We start from the raw sequence: 20,630 nt of genomic DNA, 5'->3' as shown, positions 1-20,630 counted from the left end.
TCAAACAAATCTTTTGCTACTTAGGCTCTCTTTAGCACAGTGAAATGTTCTTTCGAGCTAATATATATAGGTACAATAAGGAGGCGAATGTTTCCCTTTTGAATATTTGTCATGCCGAAGATGGACTCGCGTTTCTCTAGACACATAATTCTTATACTGTTCCACCTACCAAGCTAATGACTCATTCAATACCTGTGCTGCAAGACGCATTGTTTCTAAGCAAAAACAATTGTTAATAAAATTTCAGCTCCTCTCCTATTTCGCTCCCTGTAATTTACATTTTACTTTTCTTATAACCTCCAACTAATACACACGCATTTATTTTTACCGACCGACCAATATCTTTGGTCAATCTGGATAATTTGTGAAATTTCCTGCATTGGTCTAACAGCCTTGGTTTCCACGCATGCATGGGAATTAGCTGACGTAATAATGCATTTATTTATTCCGTCGATATTATAATCGCCTTTAGAGTGTGTGTGTGTGTGTGTGTGTGTGTGTGGGTCTCTGTTTATTCCTCATAACGCGAGTCAACTCGATGAATCATCATTGCGAAAAATAATCATTCGATCGCCCGCGCCGTAGGCGTCGCGGCCCAAATATTTCTCAAAACTCGTCTTTCCTTTCAATATTGGACTCCTCGAGCAAGGATATACCTAGATGTGATATAGCACAGATAATAGATAGTGTTTGTCGTGCAGGACGGGTATTCTCGTCCATCTATTGTTTAAGGACACATCAATTACGGCTAATAAGATGTTTGCTTTCTTTATTCATCCATGACTTAATGATTAGCTTGAGAACTAGGCTGAGCTTGCTAATAGATCATATTTAATCTGTCCAATTATATATAGGATGGTATCGGCCATTTTTCTCTCTCGAAACCGAACCATCGACTCTCGCAATTATATCGAGCACTATAATAACCATTTTAAATCGACCGTTATTGTCCCGATATTAGCAATTGTTGCAACTTGCAGAGAAGTTGCATGTTTTTATTGGATTGTTAATAGGGTTTCGTTTCTTATTTGGACGTATACGTCTTATATACGGACGAAGAGCGGCACAGCAGCAGCATCGACCGTGTGCAGGATTATTTCTTTTTTTGCCAATGTTACTGACTGGTCATAAAAGTAAAACCTGCATGCACACCCTGGAATCTCGATTCTGATAATAATTACAGCGGTCAATAGCGCATTGCGAAATTCCCAAACGACCAACTTCTTCTTTTTCTTCTTCTTCTCTTCTCTTCTCTTGCATAATAATCGATCGATTAGGAGAGAGAATCCTTCAGCCACGGGCGAATCATTCAGTGAGAAAGTATATGCACTATCATGCCCCGATCGCTACATAGTCGCCTCTTTCTTTTGCCAATCGCTATTTGCATAAGCTGTGCAAATCGTGGAAACCGGATCTCCCCAGTCTCTCGTTTACTGCACGTGTCGAAAGAATGAAGGGGGGGGGGGGAATCCATCAATCAAAATCATTCGTTTCGAGTCTCACCGGTCGATTTAGTTTCAGTTTTGCAGGTTAGCTGAAAATTCATTTAACGGCTCGATGTAATATGGAAAATCATACTCAATATTTTTCATTGAGAATCACGTGGGTGAAGATTTTACGCAAAGGCTCGCATTTCGCAAATCGTGGTTCCTCAAATAATAGTTGGCAACTGGTTTGAGACTTGGTCTTATTGTAAATATCAGTAATTTTATATAATCGGTTAAATGAGAGGAGAAAGATCATCCGCCTGACGACCTGTATTTAGGCACAAGGGTCAAATCGAACCAGTGTGAAGTTTGCACCCGAAATTTTAAAAATGGAAAAAAACCAAACAGTTCTAGCTGTACCTGGACAAGTTCTACAGTTGCTTGCTGTTTTTCAAAAAGATCTGTAGATTGAACTCGAAAAATGATAAAAAAATTATTTGGGGTGCCAACTTCAAATTCTCTAATATTCAAACCGCTTGTATCCTTCAAACTAAAAGTCCTCTCGATAAAAACTATTACACATACTGTTTGAAAGTTGATTGGGCGATATCCGCAAGGAGGTCTAGGAAGGAAGGCTCTAGGGTGACAAAAACAACGCCCAGGAAATCTGGTAAACATCAGTTTATTTGATTGCAAAAAAAATACAAAAGAATGAAAAGTGCTCCAAAGGAGGCTGAGCCGCAAATTGATAATCCACCCAAAGTTACAACTACGAAATCCCAACCCTGTGGTCCCCGGACAGGATTCCCCGTACCTGAGACTCCCAAGCAACGAAGATAGGGAGAAAGGAAGACGATTTCTTGGAGCCTAAGAAATCGACGATGGAGCAGAAATGCGTACTAAGAGACTTAGTGGCGTCGCAGGAAGGGAGGACTGGCTAAGCTGCTGAGAAGAATGACAGAAAAGACAGAGTCTAGAGTCTAGACCGTTTAAATTGAGCCGCAATAAGACGAAACTCTTGGGTATTAATATGTACAAGAGACCCAAATACTAACAGCGAGAGAGAGCTCTACGCTGTGGGCCACCTGTCGGCCTTAATTGGAGGTAGGACCAAGAGAGACAGAGTGTGAGCAGGAGCGAGACGGCCTGAGAGCCCCAAACCGCTCGCACCTACACTCCGATCTCTAACACATACTTATAGAACTCTTCAGAGTGCCATCAGAATTCTAGTTAAAAATCGAAAATTGAACAAACCTTTTTTTTTCATTTTTTAAAAATTAAAAAAATTCTAATTTTCTACTTTTAACTAGAGTTCTGATGGCACTCTGAAGAGTTCTATAAGTATGTCTAATAGTTTTTATCGATAGGACTTCTAGTTTAAAGGATAGAAGCGTTTGAATATTAGAGAGTACGAAGTTGACACCCCAAATCATCTTTTTACAGTTTTTCGAGTTCAATCTGCAGAACTTTTTGAAAATTAGCAAGCAACTGTAGAACTTGTCCAGGTGCTACCAGAACTGTTTGGTTTTTTTTCCATTTTTTGAAATTTGGGCTGCTAACTTCACACTGGTTCAAACCGATTAGGTGACATTTAGCGAGTTTCACAGAGACGATGCATAGGCTCACTTGTTGCATCGCAATCGTAGTTGTCTTTCCACTAATGTATTGTCGTTCGCAGCGAGCGAGGCATGTCGCTAATCGCGAGCACTCTTTCTTCCTCCACCATCGGCGGCGATCGTTAGTCTCGAGCCACCGACGAGAGACCTACACACAAGAATTGCTTTCACGTGTTGGAATTTACTCAATGACTACTGCCATGCATCAAGATGGCTCTCTCTACAAATACACACTGAAATCTCTTTGTTATATTCAATTCACGCTTAAACATTCTTCTCTTGAAACTCGTCAAATTAATCACTTCTTTTAACTTTGTTTACTTTCTTAATATTTAACTTGTTTTAAACTGGAGGGGGCAGGGGAAGCACTGCGACCTTTCCTAAACAAATTTCAAGCTGTTGTATATTTTTTAACCAAAACTTTGACGTTAAGAATTTGAAACAATGTTAACATGTGAAATTATATATCTTCGTGTCATTGTATGTTTTACTCAACGATAAGAGACGAGTTAATACTTTGATAATAAATGATTGAAATGATCGATGGAAATGAAAAAATTTATAGTCCTCCCTTTTATTTCTAAGAATCTACAATAATGGAAAGATAATTCATTTTATTCTTTTTTTCTTTCAGGTGAGTACCTGACAATGTTCTAACGCGAGACACGAGCTATCGATTGCATTCACAAAGATCTGAATGCGTATAGCGAATAATGGAGAACGGTTAAGCATCTATTGATTCGCTCGGTTCTGAGTAAGAAGAGCTGGCTAGGACGCGCAGTGAGTAAGAGCTATGGAGAGGCTGAATCTCTGATTGGGAGGCCCTCGCGCGCGTGGCCTTTGTATACATATATTTATGCACGCTATCTTATTAGTCATCGAATACCTTTATTGAAACTATGCGCTGTAAGATTGTATCGTATTATTTCGGTGAAATATGACGCAAACATTAAAATTGATCGGTTAATCAGGAAAAGTTTGCTGTACTTAATCAGTATAGATTAGCCGGTAAAAACGGTAAGTTATTTACATACCTTTTATATGCACACAGATTAATATATAAATATATTTTCACTTTAAAATGACTTGAAATTTAAACAACCACTTAAATACATCGATTACTCAAAATTGCTGTCCGTTGAGTAAAGAGTAAGCAAATCGAGAATTAAATTTAAAGTACTCCCTTCGAAATATAGCTATAACTTTCTAATAGACGGGTATTAAATAATGGTAATTTGTTTAATTTACTGTTAAGTAAAGCATTAAATAATTGTGATGTCATCATTAAATTACCTGCTTGATAACATTAAAGGAAGAAATATACCCATATACTCTTGTTCCGAATGACTACATTTCTTAAGAAGAAAAAGCTAAAGAAAGCTTCTGACATTTCAAGATAATCCAGGCTTAAACTCGTCTTTTAAGCTGCGATTATCAAGTATACACACGAGGGATAATCGAGGGGGATTAACTTCATTAATTAAGGTATTAGCGCTCGAGCGCACCTATGTAGGCTGTTTCTTCAACGTAATTCGTGTTATCATTGGAATCAAGGGTAAGACTTCTCTCTCTCTCTCTCTCTCTCTCTCTCTCTCTCTCTCTCTCTCTCTCTCTCTCTCTCTCTCTCCATGCAGGAAACACATGACTTATAATCGTGGCTAACCTAATAGATGAGGTTTATCTAATTTGGTATGCATTTGTGTTCGTAAACGAAGGCTACGATTATTATATTTCATCATGCATACTATATTTTATAACATCGAGTCACGCCCTGCATAGGCAATCAGTTGAAAGTAGCTCAATGAAAGCCAAACCTTTTTTTTAATAAGGTTTAAAAACAGTTGTGTGTATTAGCATCTTTTTTCCCAGCTGAGACTCTTTTTCTAGTCCATATATATTCCAAGTATGATTATTCTTCGTTTTTTATTACTGCTTTAATTTCTAGCAAAGAATATTAAACTAACCCATTAATGTACTAATGAGTAAAAAAAAATTACTTTTAAAATTTCATTTTATCCTCGGACTGCCTACTATTTCTAGCATTACAGTATAACATAACATTAACAGGATATTTCTTTCTGTATTGAAATTCATGCTGTATATCACCAGATGTGACCTGTGATATTGAGCGTGATTAAATAGGATGATGGATTCATTCCGGTCTAACTACATAGACAGGGCTCTCTAAATCAAACTATTATAAATCGCTGTATGTACAACGTTATTAGTGACAAATACTTCAAATTCAAGCAAGTAACCAATAATCTTTTTCGACGAGCCTGTGTGTATACTGCAGAGAAAAATCAAGAGGAGAAAGAGAAGGAGGAGAAGGAGGAGGAAGAAGAAGAAGAAGAAGTGGGCGGTCCCGGAAACTCGTAAACGATGTCAGGGTTCTCATTCTCCAGTAGCCTCGTACACCTATACTATATTGATGGTTATTAAAAGGAAGGTGGCTTTAAAGCTTCATCAAGCATTATCTTTCTATCGTCGCGTCGTCGTGTCTGCTACCGTACTATCTTAGTTGCGGGGCAAAAACTGATCCTGCTGCATCATCATATATCCTATTCACCACCCCACAAGTTTATATCGCGAGTATATAAACATTCTACCATATTTTCTTCTTATTTTCAACCTGACTCCCCCTTTTGTATCATTAATCGTTCCGCGTCTAATCGATAAGACCTGATTCTCCACGCTGATTTTTTAAAGCTCACGCCAGCTCGAGAAAGCTAGCCTGGTTTTATGAAAGCGTCCTCGCACATTTCTGGGTGATTGATAATGCTAATACCTCTTTGTTGCTATGTACGAAATAAATTGAAGGAATCAACTTTTCTGCTGTATATACCTATTCATTAAAGCTGATGATGATTAAGGACGATCTCGTGGATCTTCCAAGCTATTAAGAGAACGATGATTATCGTTTTGAGTATAATACAGTCAAAGAGCCTAGGGGTACCTGTATGCAGTTTTCATTCGTTCGCATCAATCATCGACAGTGAGGATGTTACATGCATGTATGAATATAGAGACGCGCGTGGTTCGCCAGTAAAGGTTGAGAAATTGATATTTCAAGTAACACAAAGTCGTTGCTTCTCTTTCAATTAAAATTCATAATTAAACGTTCGCTGAATTACAATTATCTTATATTGGATAATTGAAAGGACCAAATTTTTAAATACTGCTTCTTCTGCTGACACGATTTCATACAAGCTTCTGCTTTCCAGCAATTAATGCTATGGTGTAAATAGTGGTACGCAACTTTTATAAAACTTCTTATTTGGTTTAAACTTTTCTAACCAGTTACACAGCAGTAGCAGCAGCTCTAGTTGTTTCTTCACTTTTTTTAGGTTTCAGTTGATCATCCCGGAAATGAGTTACCATATTTGTTTCTCCTAGTATCTCTCTTTTGGAACTTTCAGATTAAATTTGAGACTGCAGAAAATCTTGTGTGCTGGTTTAAATTGTTCAGTGAATCAAAGGAATTTTTCAAAGGGTCAACTTGAAATCTTTGGTATTATTGAGAGAAGACCTTGTGCTAGCCACTTCTTTTATACTTGCTGCCGATAATCAGTTCTTGTAACTATAGGACGTTCATCTTTCTTTCGAAAGAACTATCCTATGGATATCTTATAGTCCAGTCTCGTATAGTACGAAGTGACCTTGAGAACAAGCAAAACGAGTTCCCTCGAGTAGCCCATTTCGGTTTAATTGCATCGATGATCGGTATTCCCCTTCTTTTTGCACGCCACCTGCTAATAATTTTACACCAACAAATTTTTTTCATTGTCTCCAATTGGATCGTCATCTCATAACGTATATCGTGCGTCCAGATTATTTCTTAGTTTCGATCGAATTCAATTAAACAATCGATATCGACAATTTAAAAAAATTACTTAGGACAGATTGCTTCTTTGAACATAAAAATGTAAAGTCTGTAATCTCATCAACTAGAAAAATGTAAGAGATAATTTCGAGAGAATTAAACAAATTTCCAAGTATTCTAATCCCTTTAATACTAACCGACAATGATTGGCCATTTGTTTTCCATGCTTCATAGAAAAAGATAGAATCACACAGGTTCAACAATGCTTCAGCCGTTTATGCCTTAGTCCAAGATTTCTAAAAATGTTCATAAATCGGTTACGCAAGATTTATAGGGTGCAGGTTTGTCACACGCGAATGAGTATTATACGTTTCTTTTCCGATGGAAACTTTCTCTCTAAACTCTAGCTTGTGCGTGATTGAAAGCTTATCAGAGAACGACTTTCGTTCCGATAACTGAACGACCGATCGACCGACCGAATAGCTATACACGGCACCGGTACCGTTGCGACACGTCGTGATTTATTAGCAGCAGTGCGAAAGCAATTAAAGTCTATATAATTCTAAAGCACGACAGCCATCGGGCCGCTCTGTCGGAAGATCGGACTTTGAAACGGTCGACCTTGGACCGTTAATGGTACCGAAACAATTTCTTTTTTGCAGACTCCTCCGACCGCCGGACAGATCAACAAATTCATTGCTCACGAGTTCACGCAGACACTCCATAGCGAAGAAAATCTCACTTTGCTCGCGATACTAATCTCAATTGAAATCATTTCAACTCGTTCCAATAGTTTTTCAACATAACTACCGTCGAGCTTTATAATTACCGCACTGCTATTGGCCAACTTTTACCACAAACCTTCCTACCAATTAAAACTATATAGCTCTTCTTCTTCTTCGCCATTCTATCCTAAATGCTTCGTCTGTTCAGTATACTGTATAGGAGTGTTCTCTTTCCTCGAGATCAATACACTTTCCTGCACTTTATTTCGGTAGATTTTCTCTCTTTTTTTTTAGATTCCAATAATTTAGGATAACCTGGTGCTTGAACGGTCTAATCCAGCCAATTGTTCACTCGAGTTATTTTCCCATGGAGAGAGAGAGAGAGAGAGAGAGAGGGATTCGCAAGATATATTTCTGTAGATTTTTACTGGATAAATCGTTGGTTGGAATTAGAGTTTGAGCGTTGAGTTAAGGTGCGGTTGGGATAAAGTGTAAGGGGTAGGTAGGTAGGGGCTTTTGGCAATGGAGAACCGGTTCGAGTAGGCCAGCAGCAGCACGTGCCTAATGACACGAGGTACATTCGTCTCGAGAAGGCGAGGGAACTTTTCTTGCCCAATTATTTCTTGCGGTACAGCTTATATAGAAGACCTATATATATATATATATATATATATATATATATATCTCCTTATCTTCCGCAGCACTACCCTTTCCCTGGCTAAATTCAGCTAGATGAGCTCCTTTGTTATAGGTAAGTGACCGACCGGCATGGCACGCTATGTGCCGTCGCCGCACCGGTAGACGGTGGTGGTGACTCTCGCTCGAGGCTTATTTCTCAGGTGAATTATACTGCAGCAGAGTAGACCGGTGGAGTGGGGCGATGAGCTTGGAGGAAGAGCTTGTCCCAGTCGCGAGCATGTTTCTTTCAGCCTGTGGGGGCGAGTCGCTCGCCTACGCCCTTAACGCACCTTTTTTTCTATACCGTTCTTTGCTATCATCTTCCTGCATCCTCTTATTATATTCCCCCCTCCCCCCCTCCACCCAAGCCCTGGCTTCAATCCATTTTACCCTATCACCTACACGTATATAGCACCATAGTATATCCCCCCCCCCCCCTCCTTTGACAACAATATATTCAAGCTAGGAATCCAATTATATTGGTTTACAGCCATATCGAATGCTACTATTGTGCACCGTTATTTCTTGGTATCATTTTTAAATGACTCGATATTAATGCTTTTGTATAAGTGTATAGTTTCCAGTTTTTCTTATGCAATTTCTCAATTGCATCGACCAACTGCAAAATGACTTCCGGAATCTTATATGTGGAATAGTATAAAAGATTTCGTTGACAGCATATTCAATTTTAAGAGGAAAAGTAAGATTTGCTTTTCTGCGGTTGTTAGCTCAGCTCGGATCGCTCCTAAGCGATACAAGCAGAGATCTGTTTTGTCTTTCGTACAATGTTGTCGGTAAGAGAGTTATCCTGGTTATCCATAAGAGCTACTAAAATCTTAGTTACCGACAGTAGTAAATGGAAATTTATTGTTTTTCCTCTTCCCTACGACTAGACACGCGTGTCGCTGCGAGGTCCCACTGTCTCTCGTTATCGTGATATCATCTTTATCTACAATTAGCAAATTGAAGGAATTTTTAAAATGAGATTATTTATTCGCCACTAGAAACGTGGCTATATGATATCTCTCCAATAACGACGTTTCTTTTGAAAAATAAAATACTAAAGTTTATATCATGTTGAGAATAAGTTTCTTCTGTACACTAGCAAGCTTTTTCATTAGCATCCTATTAGCAAGCTCCTTTATATTCCTAAAGTGTTTCCACGAGAATTAATAAATCATCCTCTTTTGAGGAAAAAATATTCGCGTGCTTGGTTGGGTCTTGTGAGTATCCAGGTTATATTAGTGAGATTAAAACTAAATTTTACTCTTCCATCTTGCATATAAGAGTTTTTCTACAATAGAGATATTCCACTGCTGCCACGCCACACGATTGTATTATATTTTCTTTTCCACTCAGGCTCCATACTCTGACCTTTCCTCAGCATCCAGAAGCCTTATATTTTACTAGTAAGAAAAATGTTCCAGGAATTCGCTGCTTATCGCCAGCCCTCCTTTTTTGGTATTGCGCAAGATTAAGCTTTTCCCTAGAAACATTTTAAGAAAATAAACTTAGAGATCACGTATAATATACAATTTAGCAGGTATGCCTACGGAAAAGAGGGACAGTGACAAAAACTAAAAGAAAGTAATTAATAGAATATTATATTTAGAAAAATATCACTAATTATGTTTACACTGTACCATTTGTGTGTGTGTGTGCATTACCTCAAATATCTCGAGAGGCAATTACCAAAACGACTATAAGGGGATTCGTTTGAATCTTGGAAGGCCCTTTGAAGTACTCGTGGTTTAAAGCGATGAATTACCAAGCTACGTAATTTCGCAGAGATGGACGCTTAATGAGGGTTCTGTGCTGCAGCAGGGAGGGAGGAGTGCTAAAGTTTTGAGGGAAAATATTTTTACAGCGATATGTCAATGAGGGGTGCAGCATTATTTCAACTGAGTCAAGTGTTTGTGCGAGTATAGTGTCGCGCGTAAAGTCAACTAGGAAAATTTTTCTGATTGGCTGACGAAGAGACGTGCAGTACGTAGACTGGGTTGACCCAGTTTTCCACTTAAAGCGACGTTCCTGCATCCTCGCTTCGCTCTAAACTCTCGCTCAGCCTTATACACGCTGCTTGAGATGCCTGCCAAATTATACGAGTAAGTATAGAGGTTTATCCGTTTCTCCTTCTATAGAGGAGGAGGGGGAATAATCGTATAAAGAACTCTGGCGCGAGAAGAGCGGCGTCGTTTTACCCACTCGCCCGCATTCGCGTCCTATGTATTTACATACATACTGTTACCTAAATCACTGGATGTGTGAAAAAGATTTCATCACGAGGAAGAAATACTGCGGTTGGACCGAGTTGAGGAAACAAAGCTAAAAGAAACAAACAAACAAATAAAAAAAAAGAAGAATTCATTCGTTGGTTCTGACTGTAACGTAATTAAACGAACGTGAATAGGTACCTGGAACGGTGACGGTGTTCTTCGATTTTTCATTTTTCCTCTATACAATTCCAAGTGTATGCAAAAATAACGACGGGCTTTATATAATTTTGTTTAACTACTGTTTCAAAAAATTGTTTCAATATTTAACTTCAAAGAAGTAAGATGTTATATGCACATTTTTCCTTTACTCGACTGATTTAGATCCTTTTTAATTTTTACAACAATCTCAAAGTCATTGAAAGAGATTTTCTAATTAAAGTCGCTGGCCTGAAAATGTGTCGCTACTTGCTAATTGTCTTGGATTAACTGTTACACACCAGCGCAGCACCCCGACTTACACCGTTATTATCTCGAATCTTCTTGTAAACTCTATTATAATTGAGAATCTTAGTATGTTGCTCTTGGTGTAATTTTCAAAGTAGCCTGCCTATAAATTTTTCTTTGGATTAGCTCATTTCTTCCTCGCCAAACTTTATTTCTATCCCAATATATTTTTTTGTATTGTTTCTCTCTGCAGCCGATTCAGGTATTCCTTTTTCGCAACGAATGTAATTCGAGGAAATCCCCCTGTCATTTCCTAATCCTTGGACGACGACCCTCCTATGACGCTATATGACGTCATACCAAGGCACGTACTATAACTATTTCGTTGTTGAGTGAGTTTGCTAGTCTCTCCGACTATGCGAAAAGTATCATTGCACGAGTAATTTGTTACAAGGGTACAACCAAAACAAGCTTCATTTTTTCTAACGACCCAGTTATTCTAGGGTTAAACTGATAGGTTATTGCTAAATAAGACTGCAATTCGTGCAATTTATATTTTTAGAAAAAGTTTGCTCTGCTGACTGCTCGTCTGAACGTATACCACCTACATACATGCCGCTATTTTTATTCAGGAAGTTATATTAACGCCAGTTCCGAAAACTCACTCACCGTAAACTTTTAATAAATTAATTTTCTACCGGTATAACGCGTTTTCCGTCAACATCCTCCAGGTCGCAGGCGCACTCGGCTGTTGCAGAGTTAACGTTTACACGTGACGAACAGGGCTAGCAATGCCCGGGCCAAATTACTCTCTACTTACCTCGTAGTACTTTTGACAAATTTCAACTTATATCGAGCATGCGATTAATCCTATAAAGTTACATCACTAGAATTTTTATAATTTATCCTTAGATATATAAATGATACTATGTGAGATATGTAGGAAATATATAAAAAATATTTGCAGTAATTGTGTAGTTTTCGCAAAAGTTACATGCACTTTTTTATTGAACATAATAAAATCCTCTCAACTGTTATAAGTCTGTGTTAGTTGGGTTAGCGACGATCGTATATATCGGCTGCCCGTTGTAAATTATTTTAATTACACGAACGAATCGAGTAAATTCTTGGTGCTCTAAATCTGTCAACTGCATCTCACGATACGGTTAATAAAACTTGGATAGCATTAATAAAAGTCTTTGTGTTCCGTCACGTCGTGCACTCCTACAAATCGTGACCCTAATTATGTAGTATTATACATAATATAGAGAAGCATATATAGATATGTGGATACATTGTGCAGCGAGAGATATGTGTATATATATAATGACCAGCCAGCGATTCGTAAATGTTTGACGAGGCTTGCTGTTCCTAGACGTTTCGCGATCCGCACGAACAACCAACGTGCCACGAGAGAAGACTTGTGAAATTTCTTTAATATTCTTAAGCGTTGCATCTAACAATAACACGCCCTACAGTGAAATTTAGCCAACAAATATATATATATATATATGTTTAGCTGCTTCCAGGTGTGACCCGAATTTAATCAGGTTTCTCAAGCGAATTATTAGTTGCATGTACTTGATAGACTAGGCCAGGCAATGACGACATATCATTTCCATAATTTTAGTTTGGAAAATGAGGTTTTGTTATATAAAGCATATAGGATTGGGTGGCATATATTTGTACTTTATTAAAAATTATTTTCATAGTTTTACTCGTGGTATTCACTCATTCGCGAAAAATTCATTTTTAAACCACACTACACGACACCCGGAATTTTCAAACGGCACTACGCGACGTAGATGTTCTAAACGCGCACTTTTATCCCACAGTGAGGTTCGTCCACCGTAACAAAGAAAACAAAACGCTCTTCAATTAAATTGTATTGATTTAATTCGATAGATTATTCAACTTTAAAATAAATTCAATAAAACTGACAGGCTATGACAAGTATTGAGATTTTTTTGCTTTAGCCGCTGCAAGCACAGAAACACAACACAACACACGCGCATGCGCACTGCCAATAGTTACGAGTTTTTCACTTACTACACTGTTTTGTGAGAGATTATTTGATTTTTAATTGATAAAAATGCGAATATGGGCGAAATTGTTAAAAAATCAGCGACGAAAGTGCCACCGCGCGCGAAAAAAAGCGAAAAATTCGGCCACTTTTCACTCGCGGGTAGAAAATTCGAGAAAACCGTCGCAACGGCGGATTGGAAAGACAAAAACAAAGATGGCGGAGGGATATCCGGGAGCGGGAGAACCTGCTCGGGCAAATCCGAAAATGGAACTTTTTAACTTCACTGTACGCACCGCACCTCAATATTCAATGGAATTATTACAAATATAAACTTTTTTAACATCACTATACACACTGCACTACAATACGATGTGAAAATTTTGGAGAATTGAGCGCTTCCGGTACCACTTGACATTTGACTTGGACATTTTGTCGTATTTTAAGGGATTTTCTAATTAAAAACGAAGAGAAATATGCGAATTACGTCGAATTTATTCGATGAAAAGCGATGAGTTTGCGCTCGCGCGTGAGAGAAGTGCAAAAAATTGAGAAAAGCGGAAAGTCCGGTAACTCTCACTGGCGGTGAAAGATTTCAAAGGTTCGCCGCGGCCGCCATGTTGGAAGAAAAAGATGGCGTCGGAGTGGGGAGAGCGGAAAACCTGCTCGCTCAAATCCGAAAACTGATATCTTACATTTCGTTTCATTTATTAATGAAGAACAGTCAGCTAGATTACACTTATGGGAAAACATTACTTATAAATAATGACCAGTGAAAAGTTTATTAGATTAAATTAGAGTCGTGCATTAAATGTGTATGTGGGCAAGAGTAGATGGTGCTAATAAAAATCCTACATATAATATTTTTACACTGTGTATAGTATAAATATATGGAACTGCAGAATCCACTTTAGTTTTGAATTAGAAGCAGAGTGTACAAGCCTCTCTGCTTCTATGCTTTGAAATTAGAATTGCTACAAAATAGTGCACATTGTAAATGCCATTAAAATATCGAAGAAAATTTAAAGTATGAAAGTAGGAGTTTGAAAAACGATAATAATATCTGTAGGATAGTTTTAGGGATCCTTACGATTGCTCGAATATACTCCAGTTAAGAGTCGTGAGAATTTTTTGTATACAAAGAAAACGTCCAGGTTTCTGGTTGGCCGCGCGGTGGTTTTCCCTTTCAGTATGGTGCGTGTATACGTAGAGTACGTGATGCGACCTTGCCGTGGGACAATCAGCAACGCGTTCTTCTCTGTCGCATACAAAGCTCCAGCAGCAGCTTCGTATCCAACTACGACATCGTCGAGTCAAGCTATAGTCGTGAGAACTCGAGAAACTCGTTACCACCTCTTACTTTCCTACAACGTCAACTCGATATCCTTCAAATTCCCAATATCTCCTTTTCATCCTGCGAATCATTCTCTACTTGGTTATTCTTATCTAGATCAACTGCATATAGTACATCTCGAATAAGCCACTATTACTTGGCACGTGGGTCGATCGTTCATTAAATACACCCTCTCTCTCTCTCTGCTTCCTTCTCCCTTACCAACCTGACCAACTTAATTCGTCCGAAAACTTTGATCATTTTCCGGTAACAGACTGTACACTGGCTTACTCTGTAATACACGCGTGCGTGCTGGATGAGAATTCCTAAACTGGCAGAAAAATTTAATTAACCACGTTCCCTGTTTTTCCTCAAATTTATTGCATCAAGTTTTTTACTGGTCCAGAATAGTATTTCTCCGTTGCTTATTGGTACATTAAACCGAATAGCCGTTTTTGCAACGCTGGTGTTTTGAACGCAGTCTAAGCGGAATAAAGCTTTATCTGCCGATGCGTGATGCTGCAATTATCGGCTTATCTGAAAATTGAATAATGCTAGAGTACCGAGAGCATCCCTGCAGCTATTACGCTCGGCACCCACGATTCAATGGCTCTTGAAAGTCAAAGGGAACTGCAAACTACTCAATCTCACCTCAAAATACAAAACATCCAATTCTACCTCATGCATGCATCTATAAGAAGCATATATACACGCTTAATTATTCAAGAATATTTCTTTTATCGTTTCCTTCCGCTACGTGCCTTGAAATTTAAAAGAAAATCTTTTCAATGAAATTTCCAAGTTGCACATTTTTCTTTTCGTTGCTAAAAAGTCAAGACTTCCGTATATCGACCGTGCATCAGGTAAATATGGGAGAGATGTTAAATTTTCACTCTCTGCTGTGTGCATCCGCGTCACAGCAAGCTTCGTATATAGCTACACTACCGGAAAGCTATTGCGCAAGAGTTGGCTTTGTATATTAAAAAAAAAAAAAAATTAGGATTGTGCAATAACTACCAAGTTATTATTCTTCGAGTTGACAGGCGTTTTGGTGCATACCACTTTGCTATTACAATGTGATAAATATATATGATATTTGCTCAGTCCATTTTTTTAACCATTTTTGCAAACTTTCCGTTGCTTTTCGATAATTCCCTCGGTGTATCGGTATTGCAAAAATTGTAGGGTAGAAGCTAAAATTAACAATAATCACGTTTACGACAAGCATGCTTTTATTTTCCAAGAATTCCTGCGGAGTCTCAAATTACTTTTGCTAAACATTGTTAAGATATCAAGAAAATATATAGGCAGCTTTTCACCGATATAATGCTACTCAATCACGAATCTCGGTCGCGTGCTTCGACTTGAAAGCATCTTTAGGAATTTGCTCTGGTGAATCTTGACGCTTTGCCGACCATATACGTGATTCTCCTTTTCCATAGCTGCTTATTGATAAAAGGCTGGAAAAAAGCAGTACCGTCAAAACGATGAATTATTGAGACAGCGCGGCGTATCTCCAGAAACCAGAAACTCCAAATAAAGTCCGTTACGTCATACGTCAATATTGACGCAGTTCCTACACGTATAATCGGATCGTCAGAAACACGATAATCTTTCATCTTTTTATAAATTTCCCTTAACCTCCATCACCAATCATATCGGATTTTCTTTCTATATAGCAATCTACGAAAAATTACAGTAAAATTACAACGTTAATCTTGGTGGGAAACTTTGCAATCTACGGTTATCCTTTTAATAAATTTACTTTTGACCGCGTGGAAGAACAGCTTGATATAGAATTAATACTATATGAAATTTTTGTAAAATTAAAAAAAAAATATAAGGCTGGCTTATTAGCTTAGTATGGGTAATTATGAGAAAAAGAAGGTATATGTAACATTTTTGAATCTAGCCTTTGATACATCGGCCAAAAGAGTTGTTCAATAATATTTAAACCAATTTTTAATCCTTAATCATTTCTCCGGAAAGAATGTGTGCTTACAAATAGTATGGGAGATGTTCTTTCTCACAATTATATAGTTTCAATCACATCTGTTATTTACTGTAAATATAAAGAGAGTGTTGAACAGAGCTGAGGGAATAGTTGATGAAATTTGAAGGTTTTATTCGAGCGATTAATTTGAACAATGTGAATGGTACATCTTGCAGTATCGAGATTCCTGGAAAGTTTCGGAATGAGCCAATAGTCCTCGTGAGAAGCTATTGAAAGCATAATTTGGCCTTTGTTGGAAATGTGCCGGTAGCCGAGGACAAGTGGTTAAAGCGTTAGTTTTGATTTCGCATTCCAGTATCGATCAAGTCTGCCTGCCTGAGCCTGAGACGTGAGCGAGCGAGTCTTTAGAAATTTAAGACACTAACGCCGCGCGTGTCTCGTGTGATCAGCATACGACCTATACATGTATATCTACAGACCGTACGCATGTACGAGTCCGTGCGTCCTGACATCCCGCCAAACGCTGTAAAACTTTCTACTCATTTACGTTTTTTCGTCCCCTTAAGCACACACGTAAGCGAAACTGCATGCATGCGGTTTCCGAGACAAAAAATGCAATGCGATTCATTCACGCGAACGAACGGATTCCAATTTAGTCGTGGCTACTGGATGATGAAATCATATACAATTTATGAGTTCTATCCTAGCTTTCTCACCATTTAAACACCATCGTTGATAATTATTTGAAATACAGTTATAGTTACTGATATAATTTTTTCGTGCTTCTGGTGTAAATACATATAATCGCCTATGGTAAGAATGAGTATATGGTTCAGATTTGTATAGGAAAAAGAATAAAACGATTTTCTCACGAGGCATGGAGATTATTGCAGAATTTGCAGATGATGATCGTTTAAGCGTGTTTAGCAAAAGCTTCAATTATTATATTTGGAAAAAGTTAAAATTCCTCCGGAGAGACGCCCATTAAAATAGTTTTCATAGCTTGGATCCATCGTAGCGTAGCAGCAGTATTGTAGGAAGAAGCTTCTGGTCCAGGTATGTTGCTTCTTCGCTCTATAGTGGCTAACTGCATCGGGAAACAATTGGTTTTTGCAGGACTCGTCGCTAACTCTCTCCTTGCAAGGGCTCATTTACGAGAGACGTGCTCGTCCAAGTAATTCCAAATTTTAAATTTAAATCGGGGATCAAGATTCACGATAACAAAATGCTTGTAAACCTCTTACAAAACTTTATAAATGCATATTATAATGGCTCTTATTTACAAACTCTACGTAGGTTTACGGTAAATTGCTCGTGCAGCACTTTAGTTCCAACTATTTGTGTGAAACTATATTTTCTTCGTTAGATATCATCTCTCCAAATTGCGATAATTACATGGATCATATATTATATAATTGATCTTTCAGTCCGTTTATCACAATAATTAGCTTTCATTTATCTTTACGAGAAAACTTTAATTATTCTAAACATAATTTTCTTTTTATTCTTTCATTTCGCAAAAAAATCAATTAATCTTAATACTTTCGTACAATTATTAATTCTACGTATACAAAAAGTTTTGCGAATTTTACTGATTAACTTATAAGATTATAGCATAGAGTACCGTTACCTGTATTTATATCGCTCGATAATAAAAGTACTGTATACTTCAATGGAATGAGTTATCGTGATATAGCAATGGGAGTGGTGGACGTTTAAGGATTGGCTTGGGTTGTACAGTAAATAGTCCGAATTATGTAAAAAGAAGCATTTGAGGCTGTTCGCTTTCAATAAAATCAAAGTTTCGCGTGTCCTTTTATGGGCCACAATGGAAGGAATATTATCAGGGGATTACATAAGAAAATACTATCGTACGGAATTTTACATGCTCTGTTAAGAGGGAAAGCGAGTATTATCGTGAAAGGTAAAATCTCGAGGTATAAAAAATAGCAAGCTAATAGCGTCTGTGTATCGTCTAATATGCGAGATTAGCGCGCGAGCGCATTTCCTTGCTGTTGCAAGGTCGCGTCGAGTCACGAGAGAGAACCTAATGTAAATAAGCGAATAGTATACGCCGAGAGTTTTGAACTGCCAGCTTCGACAACCGTACAAATCGCTTTTTTATACGCTCCTCTCATCACTGAAGTAAGGCGTGTCCGCGCGCGCAAAACAAATCTCTCTCTCTCTCTCTCTCTCTCTCTCTCTCCCTCACCTAAACCTACAGTTTAACCACTGCTGGCGGCGCGACTATAAATTTTTACGCGCGAGCAAACTCTTGAATCTTATGTTTTCTCCAACCCACCTGATACCTCGCTATATATACGAAGAACCTTGGAACGTGACCATGACAGTACTCATTCAACGCCTATATAATATATGTAACAAGGAAACATTCCTATATAATACGTAAGAAAAATTCTCAATTTACGATATTCTACTGATTCGAATGAATATTACATTATTTTCCACAACTACGTTAATTGTCACCGCTCTTTTTTTGTTTTTTATCCAATTTTCGATATTTCACTGTTTTTAATAACGAGTTGTTTGTCAACGTCTTCTCTTCATCTTTTCGATTGAGAATATTGCTGGGAATTCCTCCTCATAGATCTTCTCTATTTTTTTTTTCTTACTAATTTCTTTATAGCCTGTTGTATATAGGTTCGAGTGTGCGGCATAAGCTATTGTCGTTTCGGGTTCAACGAATCACTAGTAGGATGGAAGAGATGATTATTTACGGTCGATCCGTGCTTTACGGACGACTTACTGTTGTCACGGTCTGACGATCCTCATCGGTGACAACCGAAACTTTACAGAGGGAACACAGTTGCCGTGCAAATTATTGTTGGTACTACAACGGTGAAAAGATTATTCTCTTTAGAGCAACTGGACAACAATTTTATTTGGAATATCAAAGGAGTTATTTCAGTGAGAAATTATTCGTATTTTATCAGCACTGCGCGAACTCTCGTCGTGGCACGAGAGCCGCGAGAGAAAACTAATAAAAGCGCTGCGGTAGTGGTAGAAAAAGTCCCCCCCCCCTCTATTTCTCAACCAATCGAGAAAGCGCTTGTTAAATAGGAATTTGACGATTAATTAAAGCACAAAGTGACTCGGACTGCTTCTCTTAATTTTTATGGCGTTGCTAAATAATAATTTAACGCAAGAGTTTATATGGGCACGAATCTTTATTGCAGCATGGCATTCGTCTTGTTTGACAGCTCGTGTGGCCTATGAGGCTGTGTATACACATGGACACACACTTGCTCGCTAATGCTACCTTTTAAGGTGGTTTTCGTCATTCGACCGAGAGTGCACGCCCACCTCGATCGCTCGCTCCGCAGACTTTATCGAGTGAAACTCGGACCTAACCATACTCGGCCGTTCGATCTGGCTGCGATCAGCTGCTTTTTTCGGTGATTGACTATGTGGTACTCGTATAATCTCTCTATACAGATATGTGTATACTTATATATGTACGATGGAAAATATTATGGTAATACTTTGTATAACGCACGGCAAATTACTTGATTCGTGCGTTACCTATTATACTGTGTCGTGCAATAATTTGGGCAGCTATACGATAAAATGTAGACTTTAACTTGAAATTTTAGAAGATATTTAGAGCAACGTTTAAATTTGACAATCGTTCGATCAAACTTTATTTTTCTTGCCATATTCACGTGTAACTTGCTTCTTCAGCTGCAATTTAAAACTATATATACTGCATGGACTTTGCATGTATAAAAATAAATATTAGGAAGATTGCAAGCAGCAGAAAGGAAAATTCTATTTGAATGATTATGGGAATTGTGCAGAGGAGAGTCGATATCCAATTGACGATTACCATTGCGATTCACCTGTCTCGTTTTCGTGCTATATCTCGCGCACAGACTGGACTAGTGTGCGTACGCTGTACACTAGCGGGCAAAAGTCACAAATATGTACGATTAAGCGTGTACGTGCTTGGGATACCGGCAGGACGAGCATTGGCAAACGCACAAGCACTCGCTTCTCTCCCACTCTTTAGTCAGAGTTAACAGGAAGAATGGCATCCGAGAAAAAGATATTACCTGCGGGAATCGCAATGCTCTACGCAGAAAACACTGTACATACAGGGTATATAAATAGAAAACGGAAAATCCGACCAACGATCCGTCCAGATAAAATACCAAATTCAATGATATAAGAATAAATTGTAGAGCGATAAGATTCATTTCTGGCGTTCGAATCAATCACGAAAATCGACAAAATTACATCAAATTAGTATCAAGAACGTAGCTAGGTAATTATTTGTTTAAATTAAATCAACATAATGTGTCGAACAGTAAACCAACTACAACTATTACCAGTGGTATGTTAAGTAGTATTTTCACCATTTCTGGTTACGA

The 20,630-nt window shown here is 38.1% G+C and overlaps 1 protein-coding gene across 12 annotated transcripts in view; it reads left to right on the top strand.

Moving 5' to 3' along the window:
* The window catches only part of ens (ensconsin), a 121,780-nt gene that overhangs the window by 56,304 nt on the left and 44,846 nt on the right, over positions 1-20,630 (top strand). The window lies entirely within an intron of this gene.

The sequence above is a fragment of the Prorops nasuta genome, unplaced genomic scaffold, assembly GCF_024137725.1.
Source record: "Prorops nasuta isolate Cenicafe-Biocafe unplaced genomic scaffold, Cenicafe_Pnas_1.2 PNAS00002, whole genome shotgun sequence".
NCBI lineage: Eukaryota > Metazoa > Arthropoda > Insecta > Hymenoptera > Bethylidae > Prorops > Prorops nasuta.
The sequence above is the reverse complement of the archived record's forward strand: the minus strand, read 5'-3'. Positions and strand labels throughout refer to the sequence as shown.